This window comes from Gymnodraco acuticeps, unplaced genomic scaffold (assembly GCF_902827175.1).
Source record: "Gymnodraco acuticeps unplaced genomic scaffold, fGymAcu1.1, whole genome shotgun sequence".
Classification (NCBI taxonomy): domain Eukaryota; kingdom Metazoa; phylum Chordata; class Actinopteri; order Perciformes; family Bathydraconidae; genus Gymnodraco; species Gymnodraco acuticeps.
Genome location: NW_022992317.1, coordinates 180159 through 190208, shown reverse-complemented (window position 1 = coordinate 190208; position 10050 = coordinate 180159). Strand labels below are relative to the sequence as shown.

General features: G+C 42.4%; 1 pseudogene; it reads left to right on the top strand.

The window, feature by feature from the left end:
* The first annotated feature begins 7217 nt into the window (after positions 1–7217).
* LOC117541246 lies at positions 7218–9174 on the top strand (annotated as a pseudogene).
* Positions 9175–10050: the final 876 nt, after the last annotated feature.

Below are 10050 nucleotides of genomic sequence, written 5' to 3'. Positions count from 1 at the left end.
ACACTGCAAAGAAGGATGCAATGTGTTAAGTTTGAGCCTGGTGTGTTGACAGAGGTCTTTGATTTCCTAAAATTGAAGGCAGATAAATTGACAGACCTTGAAAGGGAGTGTGTGTTGACCTTGGATGAAATGGCAATCACACCAAGTGTGGAGTTAGACATGATTACAGGCAAACTGTACGGTGATGTGACTTTACCAGGTCACACAGGGGTGGCAACACATGCTTGTGTGTTTATGTTGGCTGGAAACACAACACGGTGGAAGCAAGTAGTGGCATATCATTACACTGGCAATTCTACCAATGGAGCAGAGTACAGGCCAATCATTATTGAGATAATACAGAGGGCAGCATCCATAGGGCTACATGTGCTTGATGTCACCACCGACATGGGTAGCCCTAACCGAGCCATGTGGAAATCCTTTGGGGTGGACCAAAATAAAACATCGGTGCCACATCCAGCAAAACCAGACAGGCAGCTCTATTTCATGCCCGATGTCCCACATCTGGTACAAAATTTAAAAAGTGCCCTTGTCCGTGGGCAGGTCTTCATAATTCCTGAGGATGTTGTTAACAGAGAGAACCTTCCCTCTAACGAGGTTTCTGTGGTCCCCATTAAGGACTTATTGAACTTTCAGGAAGGGATGGCCTTAAAAATAGCTCCCCATCTTTCAGCTGCAGCCATCGAGCCAAGTCACTTTGATAAGATGAAGGTTGGTCTTGCTCTAAATGTGTTCAGTAAGGCTACAAGTGCTGGGCTGAAATACATGGTGCAGCAAGAAAACCGCCCTCTGTCATACCTGACGACAGCGTGGTTCCTGGAGCAGGTTGATCGTTGGTTTGATCTGATGTCATCTCGCCATCCAATTACAGCCCTGAGCAGGCTCAAGATGGAGGAGTACCAAAAGGCCATCACCTTCCTCCAGAACATCGTCCATCTGTTTCGTGGGATAAAGATAGGTCAAAAGTGAGGTTGGAAGCCTGTTCAAACAGGGGTGATAATGGCAACAACATCAATTTTGGCCATACAAGAGGAGATGCTTACACAAGGACACAGGTTTGTGTTAACGTCAAGGTTCACACAAGACTGCCTTGAAAATACATTCAGCTGTGTGAGGTCTAAAAATCCTGTCCCAACTCCAGTGGAATTCCATCACATGCACTGAGAATCATATCTGTGGGGCAGTTCCTCACCACCATCAGCTCTGGGAGCTACCAGGAAGACCACAGTAGCTTTTTGGCAGACTTCCTGGACACAGGGGAGCCAAAAATCACTCCATCAGTCAGAGTGGAACAGCTGATGGCGGTGAACAGAGCAGCAGCACCTGACCTCACAAAAACTCAGAAATGTATTCTCTTCCATCTTGCAGGCTACATCGTCCACAAAATCATCAAGTTTGCCAGCATCTGTGAAAAATGCAAAATTGCAACAGAGCACCATGATGAGAGTCCTTCTGGTGACAACAGCTTGTTAGTGGACTTGAAAGACTTCAAGGCAGGTGCTCTTTGTCGTCCCTCCCAAGAAGCCTTTGACTTCATTCACCAAATTGAGGAACTATTTAGGACCAAGACTGGTTCCTCCCTCATGCAGCTCCCCAACGCAGTGGGTGTCTTGGAGAAAGAAGCTCAGGCCCTCTCCAGCAGGCTTCCGTCATGCTGTGGAGTACAACAAAAACTCGTAAAAAGATTTATACGGCTGAGGCTGAGAATTGAGGCAAAACAAATCAGAAATGACAGAAAAAAAATAAAATTAAAAGATGGCCATTTTGGAAGCAAGAGCCAATCCAAAAAGGTGAAAAGGAACAACAGCAGCCAAGCTACCACATCCAGCAACCCCCAAACAGATCCACAGCTGCAATCATTTCCATTAGCTGTTGCAATGGAAATATTTGGACTAAACATTGCTCTTCCACCTGCCAGCACCCAGCTAACATCACTGCCCCTCCACCCGTAACATCACTGCCCCTCCACCCGTAACATCACTGCCCCTCCACCTGCCAACATCACTGCCCTCCACCTGCCAGCACCCAGCCAGAGGAGAGCAAACAACAAAAACAAGCAAGGTGTCCCGTCATGTACCTGGAAGTTTGGGTTGGCAAAATGGAGTAAGAGAGGGACTTGAAAAACCTTGGTGGCTCTCTACTCCTGTTGTTACAGTTGTCTTGGTTACAGCTCTCACGTGTTTTTTTGTTGCCATTTCCACATCTTTAGAAAATATGAAATACAAAATTGAAGTGAAATCAACCTCTTCTCTGGAGAACAAACTTTGATTTCTCTGTCTTGTGAGTTTGCAGTCTTGCAGTTTTGCTCCTCCACCTGTAACATCACTGCCCCTCCACCTGCCATACAGTAGGTTACTAACAAGATTACTTATATAATACAGTGATAGAATACATGTTTAGTATGCTTACTTATATAAAACAGTAGTATTAAACTTACCTTGTGTTTTCACACTCACTTAAGTCCCTCTCCCTTTGCCATCAATCCAAAATCAGCTGAGCTGCAACATTATACAGGCAGGTAATAATCAACATAATCACAAGGACACAATATGGCTCTGCTAAAAACACTCACTCTTACACGCACCAAAGTTATAGTTATCTAATATTTAACTCCCTCCACCCCCGCATACAATCCCGTTTAGAAGCCTCTCTTCTCTAATTCAACTACGTTGGACCAAATAGACATTAAGAGAACGGAATTTACAATTAAAAGGTTGTTCAACGTCTGTTGCTAACTTGCTTCGGTATCCTAGCTTGATCTGTTATCTGTAAACGTTCCCTAAATCTACTGATTTAGGGATAATCCACTGACATCCTTTAATACACATGTTCATTTGAATCAGATGTACTGATAATATCCGCAATATAAATCTTTAAACTTCTTCTTACCTTTAAAAGTCCGTCACGAACGGTTATTATGCTGCAACTCTACCGCTCTGCTAGCCTTGGCGCTAACTTCCGGGGAACGAATGAGAGGCTCCACGATCCGCCATTGCTGTAAAAAAGTGGTCCATTGGAGTGAACGGAGATGTCATAACTCTTCTATCATACGGCTCTGCTGCCGCCCAAAGTCCCCGGCCGGAAGTCACCTGAGTTGGGGACTGGCTTCAGTAGAAGCTGCTGGGAGTCCCAGCAGCCTTCCGAGTAAATCGCCAGAACGCCGACACCTCCTCATCTCCACCGCTCCCATGTTTTATTTTGTGTTGCCATAAGTTAGTCTCTCTGCGTTTCTGCGCTGGGCTAATGCTAATAATGCTAATGCGAGGATAATAAAATGGCGGCTTCACAAAACTTTTTGGGAGTTTTACGGGGCGTTGTTTGCAATCCGCCCAGCCAATCAGAAATATAGCTCTTTTCTCACAAGAGAGCCGCACGAAAGTCCCTGCTCTCTAGCAGCTCTCTGCTCTCTAGCAGGGACTTTCGTGGGGGTAAAAAGGTTCTCATGAACTAATTTTAGTACCGGCTCTTTTTGGTGTGAACGCGATAAAAGAGGCTAACGTCCACGCTAGCTTCCACGCTAGCTGCTATATGTTTTGCATTGAGGTGATACTTGAGGCTTGATGTGCTGCGGTGATATGCGAATTCCTTTTTGCATAATTTGCACACAACTGTGCTCTTATCGACGCTTCCATCCGTCCGTTTTTTAAAACAACATTTCCCACTGTTGTTCACTGTGGTTTGTTGTTGTCTGAAGTCATGAACGTTAGTTGGTGCTCCAGTATAATCGGTACGCCTGAAACTCATCCAGTGAGAAACGTTCCGCGGTGCTAAAAATAAGTGCGATTAAAATGCGTTAATTTTTTTAACGCGTTAATTTTTGTGTAATTAATTAATCTTAATTAACGCGTTAAAGTCCCGGCCCTAGTTTATTGTATTTCGTCCACCTCTCTGCTCACTGCTTGTAAAGTTTGAACAAAGCCTCAATGGATTAAAAAAAAAGGAACAAAGAATGTTTTTTTTAAATGTACTAACTGAAGTACAGTTTTCACTAATTCTCAACTTAGCTTAAAAAAATGTACTGAACTATTTCCATTTCTACTTAACTAAATTTGTCTGATAGATTTGGTTATTCTGAAGCTTTATAAACTATTTAAAACCCTCTTGGATCAGCCGATCATAGATATTAAGATTGCTGTATATGTTTGTTAGAAATAAGGCCATCAACTGGTTAGCTTAGCTTAGCATAAAGACTGGAAACAGGGGAAGAAAAAGCTAGCCTGTCCAAAGGTAACAAAATCCACCTATCAGCAGCTCTGAATCCAGTTTGTTGAATCCATACCAAATCAGAGGAGTAAAAACATCAATAAAACATTTAACAGGGGATTATGGGTCGGGCTATATCTTGACTGGGACCAAAACAAGTTGCCAAATTGTTTTTACATTTCAGTTTTCGTACAGAGATATATGAAGTGCACTTAAATGTGTATTTTGTCACTCAATATGTCCCCCCTTTTCCTAGTATAAATGCAAAATTAAGCTAATCTAAGTGTCTGAAGGCTGCAGCCTGTGTCAGTGTGAGCAGTCTGACTGGTTGGACTGCTTCTAATGATTAAGATCTCATTATTCACCTTGAACACACTCCAGCACTGCCTGTACAGGTGAGACTAACTGACTGCAAACGTCCCGTCTGACTGGGAGATAAATAAAGGGTTTTTTAAATATCAAAATTACATGAAATATGCTTATAAAGTTTATTTTATAAATGCCCTGTTTATAAGATGGAGCTTATCATTTGAAATGAAATGTCATTATTGTTAAAGAGGTGGATGGTGAATAATATTACTATTAAAAATGTTTCACTCACATCATGACTTTGTTTTTTATTACAGTATACGTTTTCTGAATTTTTTTTCTTTAAATATACTAACGCATACAGAAACAGCATAGAAATGTGTACATTGGTTAAAACCAGGATCAAACTCTTGTTTTATTGTCAATTTATTAGAGTCAAAGATTTTTACAGAGGGGAGTTTTGATATGGGTATGAACATATGAACAAACCACTCAGAGTACAGATGGGAGTGAAACTCATTTTGATAACATTGAAAAAAAAAAGCCCTTCTGTTGTGAATTTGTATCCGCTCCGACAGCTGCAGCGTACAGCAGAAACTGTTGCTTGAATGTCCTCCATTTCGCATCCACATTTCCAGTCAGATTTAATGGACTTGGCGGTTTTAATGCATCCATTCTGCGTTGCTTCTTGCTCCCGACAAAGTTTTACCCGTGTCCTGGTACCATGTAATGTTCTTATTGGTTATAAATAAGACATCGGTGAGCTGGATGCAATCCTACCTGGAGGGGAGAGAACAGATGGTGGAGGTAAACGGTACTCTGTCCCCCCCCCTCCCAGTGAGCTGTGGTGTTCCACAAGGAAGCATATTAGGTCCGTTACTGTTCCTAATTTATGTAAATGACATGTCATCAGCATGTGACTGCAACTTGTTCCTGTTCGCGGACGACTCAGCCCTGCTGGTCTCTGACAGGAACAGATTGCAGGTTGAAAAAACCCTCAGCTCCGAGCTCGGCAGAATCTGCACCTGGCTCGCCGATAATAAATTATCATTACACCTGGGTAAAACAGAGTCCATTCTCTTCGGTTCGAAACATAATCTCAGCAAATCCGACGATTTCTCAGTTGCAGTGGGCGACATTATTGTCACAAGTAAGAAGGAAATTACATACCTAGGATCTATTCTTGAGGCAAACCTCTCCTGTGACAAAATGGCATCCAATGTAATAAAAAAAGTCAATCAAAGAACTAGATTCCTATACCGGATCTCCTCTCTGGTAAACAAAAACACCCTGAAAACTCTGGCAGGAGCACTCATTCAAGGGTACTATGACTATGCTTGCACGTCATGGTACCATAGTACCTCCAAGGCGCTAAAAATAAAACTTCAAACATCGCAAAATAAACTGGTCAGACTACTGCTTGACCTTTCATCTAGAACCCACCTCACCTCTGCCCACTTTGACAACCTAGGATGGCTTAGAGTAGACGACAGAGTACAGCTACTTGCAATGGGCCTGGTCTACAAGATCCACTACACCTCTATGGTACCCATGTACATGTCAAAATTCTTCCCAAAGGTCAAGGAATACCATGATCATAACACCAGAGGGAGCTCCACAAATCATGTGAAACCCAGATTTGGCACAAAAAAGGGGGAATACACGTTTCGCAATTATGCCACATCAAGGTGGAACGCTCTTCCCACAACTGTAAAGGAAAGTAAAACTATACTTACCTTCAAAACCTCTCTTAAAGAGCACCTTCGGGGGAGAGCATTGCAAAACTGGCCCCGGTAATGGTACAAATATCAACCTGTCGTTCAATGGACAGCTTCCCCCCCCCCCCCCATCTATGTATATACTCGCATTTTAGACTGTTACTAACTGTATATCTGTAGACTTGGTATGTCTTAAATGTCCGGTTAGGATGTATTAGAATGAAATCTAAAATGAAAATTGTAAACAAGCAATCTGTATGTAAAAAAAAACACCTGTATGTAAATTGTATATAAGCCATCTGTATGTCAAATATGTCTTATATGTCTTAAATGATATGATGAATTGGAAATGGGGGACCCTGATGTAAACAAGACGAAAGTCTTTCTCTGGTCTGCATCCCCTTAACAATTGTATGTTTTGAGCTGTACTGTACTGTACCCAATATACAAGCTGTTAATAAACTTTTCAATCAATCAATCAAACATCTTCTTGTATCTTTAGACTAGCTTTACTAGCCAACTTTATAGGCCAACATGCAGTCACATCACATCTTCTGCTAACATATATGTCCATAGATGTTATACTGCCGCCTAGTGGTAACATATATGCATTGTAACCAGTCTATGATTGTAACTAAAGCATAAACACCTATCATTACATTAACTTCAGTGATGCTCAGCAGGAGGTTTCACTCCTCTGTTCAACAACAGCAAAATCCCCCAACAGTATTAGAGCTTACACATTGTGTTTCTTAGAGTTTGAACTGAATGCTGCTATGATTTTTCAGATTTCATTTGAACTTGAATTTTAATTCTCACAGACAAAAAACCTAAATGTCTTTGGTTGTCATTGGTCTATGTATGTCATTTCTCTCATAAAACGTTGGGGTAGTTTACATTTTTGGGTTCATAGTAGACTCTATGAACTGGCAAATAGAGAACATGTAATTACAGTTGTGTTTTTTTCAAACCCTTGTCCCCAGAGAGACATGTCTGCTGCCAGCTGTCTGCTGACTGAAGATCAGTTTCTGTGCTCCATCTGTCTGGATGTGTTCACTGATCCAGTCACCATACCATGTGGACACAACTTCTGTAAAGCCTGCATCTCTGAACACTGGGATAGAAATGTCCCGAGTCAGTGTCCCAACTGTAATAAGCTCTTCTTCCCAATACCTGAGCTGCAGGTCAACACTTTCATCTCTGAGATGGCTGCTCAGTTCAGACAGTCAGCTCAACAGAAAGCCAGCAGCAGCAGCTCAGAGCAACACGTTGTCAAACCAGGATAAGTTCCCTGTGATGTCTGCACTGGAACCAGACTGAAGGCCCTGAAGTCCTGCCTGGTGTGTCTGGAGTCCTACTGTGAGACTCACCTGGAGCCTCACCTGACAAGAACAGGCCTGAAGAAACATCAGTTGATTGACCCTGTGGAGAACCTGGAAAACAGGATGTGTGTGAAGCACGATAAACTGCTGGAGCTGTTCTGTAAGACCGACCAGGTGTGTGTCTGCATGCTCTGCACTGTTTTAGACCACAAGACACATGATGTTGTTCCTCTGAAAGAAGGATATGAAGGAAAGAAGGCTGAGCTGGGGAAGACAGAGGCAGAAATTCAGCAGATGATCCAGAAGAGACGACTGAAGATTCAGGAGATTAATCGCTCAGTGGAGCTCAGTAAGGAAGGAGCAGACAGAGAGATGGCAGATGGTGTTCAGGTCTTCACCGCTCTGAAGGAGTCTGTTGAGAGAAGCCAGGCCGAGCTCATCGACACCATCAAAGAGAAGCAGAGAGAGACAGAGGAACAGGCTGAAGGCTTCATCAAAGAGCTGGAACAGGAGATCTCTGAGCTGAAGAAGAGAAGCTCTGAGGTGGAGCAGCTCTCACGCTCTGAAGACCTGCTCCACCTCCTCCAAAGCTTCACGTCCCTGAACGCTGCTCCACCCTACCAAGAACTGGACAGAAGTCAGGGTCCGTCCACCTTCATATGAGTGGACTGTGAGGAGAGCTGTGACTCAGCTGGAGGAGACGCTCAGGAAACAGATGAAGAAGCTGCTCTCTGAGGTGGAGCTGAAGAGGGTCCAGCAGTATGAGGTGGAGGTGACTCTTGATTCTGATACAGCACAACCCAGACTCATCCTGTCTGATGATGGAAAACAAGTTAAACATGGTGATGTGATGAAGAATCTCCCAAACAATCCAGAGAGATTTGATTAGTGTGCCTTGTGTCTTAGCAAAGCAGAGTTTCTCTTCAGGAAGATTTTATTACGAGGTTCAGGTTAAAGGAAAGACTCACTGGGATTTAGGAGTGGTCAGAGAGTCGATCAACAGGAAGGGAAAGATCACATCATCTCCTCAGAAAAGTTACTGGGTGATATCATTGAGGAATGGAAATGAGTACTCGGCATGTGCTGGTCCTCCAGTCCGTCTCTCTCTGAAGTCTCAGCCTGAGAAGGTGGGGGTGTTTGTGGATTATGAGGAGGGTCTGGTCTCCTTTTATGATGTTGATGCTGCAGCTCTGATCCACTCCTTCACTGGCTGCTGCTTCAAAGAGAAACTCTACCCATTCTTTGGTCCTTGTCTTAACAATGGTGGTAAAAACTCTGCCCCTCTGATCATCTCTCCTGTCAATCACGCCGAGTAGAACAATCATTTGATTTTCTTCAGAAAGATTCACTCTCACTAAATGTAATAAATGTATTCAACTGGGGAAGTACATTGTACACATTGTTAATGAAAGCAAAACAATTAGCAATAAACGTAAAAAAAAGCTAATTAGCAGTGCGTTGTTTGCACATTAAACAGGGTCTCTTTATTAGTTTGCATCAGAAAGCTTAGTCTGTGCAGGTTACTCAAGCTGCTGTGATTTAAAAAACACTCAGCACTTTCACATCATGCTTACAAAATCAGTTTCTCCCCAAAAAATCTCTCATCGCTGCTGTCAGCACATTTCCAGCCCTCAGTTTGTCCTGTTGTGATCTGAGAGGATGGAGGGGGGGGGACGGAGATGGAGTCATCTGGACATGCAGGATTGAGGATTACGTTCGGTTGAAGGAGGGGGGGGGGGGGGTCTCGAGCTGGTCCCCAGGAAAGACCTTGTTTCTATGGCAACAAATGAACCATGTTAGGAGTATTGGGGGGTTTGCAATGTAGAACTAAATCTGAAATAGGCCATTGCAATGAGGAAGAGAATGAAGGGGCAAATATTGAACGAAAGGTTAATTAGATCAACGTTTTCCAATAAAAAAATCAGGACTTTTCATGAGACGCATAAAAACACATAACATACTGATGAGTATGTTCTAATGTACTCTAGTTTATTCTACGGATCACACTACCTGCCGTCATGACTTGAAGTGATCAGAAAACGATTTACTCAGAAATAAACTTTTACCACTTCTTCATATGTCAGGGGGACAAGAAAAGTATTTATTGTCTCAGAATTGTGTGTTCAAAAAGTGTTTGCATGCTTGCAGACATTACTAGTGGAAGAAATGCACTCCTTTTTCATTAGTAAAATACTGTATTTTTTATAATTTTCAATTGAGGGGAAAATTATGGTGTGTTTTAAAGGGGAAGTTCAGGATTGATTATTGAATTATAGTATATTGGTACAAAATGTATTTACAGTTACTTTGAAAATCAACAATACCTGATCATTAAACATTAGGTTGCAGTGGTTTCACAAACAAGGGAAATTAAAATGTTACATCTCAGCTGTCTGTTGTGTTATGTTGATTGTATTTCGTCCACCTCTCTGCACACTGCTTGTAATGTTTGAACAAAGCCTCAATGGATTAAAAAAAAGGAACAAAGAATGTTATTT